At 42.3% G+C, this 3,080-nt stretch overlaps 1 non-coding gene across 1 annotated transcript; it reads left to right on the top strand.

Moving 5' to 3' along the window:
- Positions 1–2,732: 2,732 nt before the first annotated feature.
- Positions 2,733–2,861, top strand: LOC120103319 (small nucleolar RNA SNORA17). Its single transcript, XR_015621602.1, has one exon. It is a non-coding gene; the product is annotated as a small nucleolar RNA SNORA17 (small nucleolar RNA).
- The last annotated feature ends 219 nt before the right edge of the window (positions 2,862–3,080 follow it).

The following is a 3,080-nucleotide window of genomic DNA, read 5'->3' as shown; positions in this document are numbered from 1 at the left end:
AAGATGAAAAAGCCGCCACACGGTCAGCTAAGGAAAGGAAGCTGGGGAGGATGAGACAAAGAGCAGCCTGCAAAGCAGGGAATTCCATCACAGAGAGAGAGCTGAGGGTCGATGGGACAGGGAAGGGTATGCAGAGAAAGGCAGGAGGTTAGGGAGCATGGGTAGCCAGGGCTGGTGGCTTGTGCTCTTCTGAGAGGCCAAGGTGTGGAACTGCCTTGATTTAGAACTGGAGGTAGACTCTCCCGCTTTCAGAACAGCGAGGCACAGGAGAACACACTGTACCTACCGTCAGTCCAAGGAAACATCTGTCAAATGCTGAGAAAGGTTTAGGACCCAGAGAAATGAGGAGCCCTGCCACAGAACTCTCCGAAGAATAAATCGTATATATTTTCTCTCATATTGTTTAAATGCTATGGCAAAGGGGTGACTTAGTAGATCCCGCAGCCATCATTAATGGTCCACTTCAGTGAATTTCCCATAATTAGTCATGACTTGCTGCTATTGTGATTTCAGCCGGAATAATTCCTCCCCAGGCTTATTCTGTACACACAGTCGGTTGACTCAGGTCTTGGCTGTGCAGGAAGAATGTTATTCCGGGGTTTCTCTTGGCTTTCCTGGTAGTCACGCTTTGACTCATACTTGTTAGCATCTTTCTGGGATATTCGAGAAGGTTTCAAATGTAGTCAACAATGTATTCTCTAGAGCAACACTATCATTTATTGCCTTCAAATTAGGTTCAAACACTAACTACTAAAGAACTACTAGGCTCTTGAAACTCTCTGTCCTCTGAAAATTTCATAGATTCTTCTTTGTCTAATAAAATTCAATTTTAGCACATTTTATAGACCTTGTTTTAAACTCCCAGTCAGAGCTGCAATTGGGACTCACGACTCTGGACATTGGTGTGGGACATGCATAGCATTAGTCACTAAGGAACAGCTCCACCCACAATAGTTCCTCTACTCCATATCAAAAATACATACATACATGCATACATAAAAGGCAAGCAGAAAATGGTTTCTCCTCGATCGTGTTCTTCAACTGGGGAGGAATTTGCCCATGTGGCATGTCAGCCCACACAAAGGAAAGGAGACAGACACCAGGAGGTGCTGCTGGCCAGAGACAGGAAATCTCCAGGGGTTACAGGAACATTTTCTGAGTCTGCAGAGACTTAGGGTGGAAGGTGTCCCCAAGCCAAGTGGGGAGATATAGGGACACCAGTCATGTTGATTGTCATGGGTACTGCCTCTTCCATAATATCAACTGTGAAAGCCATTGGTCCTAAATATGCTCAGGCTTCTAGAACCTAAGGAAACAGAGGCTGGCTAGTCATGTTTCTGTCTGGGAAAGCCAAGGAACCCCAAGAGTGAATAAAACATGCTTCCTGTTTTCAAAGAGTCTAGCCGCACATCAGTTTTACTAAAAGTATTTTTTTCAATAAATACTTTACATACCACATACCAAAATCATTTCCAGATGGACTAGAGGCCATATGTAACACTGGAAGAAGACAGAATGAAAGGTTATTATAAAGTCGGAGAGGGAAAAGATTTCAAAGTATGAAAGCAATGGGAAAGCTATGGAAGAGATTGCCAGGATTAATTACACAGTGGAGAGGATTTCTGAACATCATAACATAAATAAAACACAGACAGTGGACTGAGAAAACTTGTTTTGTTAGAATGTGACAACAGAAAAATGAAAATGAAAACTCATCTTGCCCCCCCCCAAAAGAGAATAAAGAAAAGTCTTGAAAAGTGGGTTTGAAATAAAGCAAATTCATTTAAGAGACAAATAGGAATCACAGGAAAAATGTCATCTCTCAAGTGCTTGGAGATTTGCACATTAAAAATAAGGTATTTTAAAAGACACATATGCCTATTTCTTAGTGCTGTTGAAGTTGTAAAACAGGATCCTCCCTACATGGCCAACTCACTACAGCTCTTTGAAAACCAACTGCAGCTTGGCAGTCAAGAACTCTGTAGTTTTGATACTCAGGAGGTTGAAGGAGGGAGACCGAGAGTTCGAGACCAGCCTGACTGTATTGTAAGATCCCACCTCAACAAAACAAAACGAAACTTACAAGATCCCTAAAAACATTTTGTATTTAGTGATCAGTACATGGGGCTCGGGAAAGCTGTCCTGTGAACACTACAGTGATAATTTAACTAATGAAATATTCACCAAAAGCCACTTTATTCTAATGAGATGGCATAAATACCTTACACGATCCAAGTAGATCAGTTGGTTGAGAATGCGGTAGTTACTATGGTAACATAGAAATGGCTAATGCACAAGGTAAACTGAGTCGGGGAGATATTAAAATTATCTATTCGGTGTGATTATAGCATGTTTCATTATTTACTTATCTGGTTTTTGGTTTTAACTTTTGTTCTTTTGGTGGTGGTAGTCAATGGGGTTTTGTTGTTTTGTTTTGTTTCGTTTTGTTCCATTTTTGAGATAAGTTCTTTCTGTTACTTAGACTGGCCTGGAGTTCACTTTGTTGCCCAGGCTAGACTCAAACTCCAGCCTTCTGAATGCTGGAATTACTACTGTGAGCCACGGAAGATGGCTATACATAAACGTCACTGTTTTAACCTAGTACCTCAAGAATGCTAAGCCTTCCACCTACAGAGCTATTTCCCATCTCTTTGTCCTTTTTGTGGTTGGCAGTGTTAATTTATAATTGTCATGGAAATTATTCTAAAAACACCTATTTAAAAAATAAATGACCTGCCCCTAGAGGCATGGCAGGTGTGGCTGCTGTGTCACATATTCCTCGGTAGGTGGCAGAGGGGAGAGAGACTATGTCCATGCTGTGTTTTGACCTATAGACACTGAGCCCAAGACAGACAACCATCATCAAAAAAGGCCCACTTGTGTGCAAGGATTGAGCCCAAGATGACCACCAGATTAGCACCATAAGACCACTCTTGAGAGGATCCCAGGCATTCAGAGGCCCTGGGCACCACTAAGAGGAGCGAGTAAGTGGTGCAGAGATGGAAGAGAAAGGAGAAACAGACGGACATGTGCACAATGAAGAGAGGCAGAACTGGAGAGTCCAGGGTAGTAAGGGACAG

This window comes from Rattus norvegicus, chromosome 5 (assembly GCF_021556685.1).
Source record: "Rattus norvegicus strain SHRSP/BbbUtx chromosome 5, alternate assembly SHRSP_T2T, whole genome shotgun sequence".
In the NCBI taxonomy this organism is placed as follows: Eukaryota; Metazoa; Chordata; class Mammalia; order Rodentia; family Muridae; genus Rattus; species Rattus norvegicus.
This window is presented reverse-complemented; position numbering and strand designations above follow the sequence as displayed.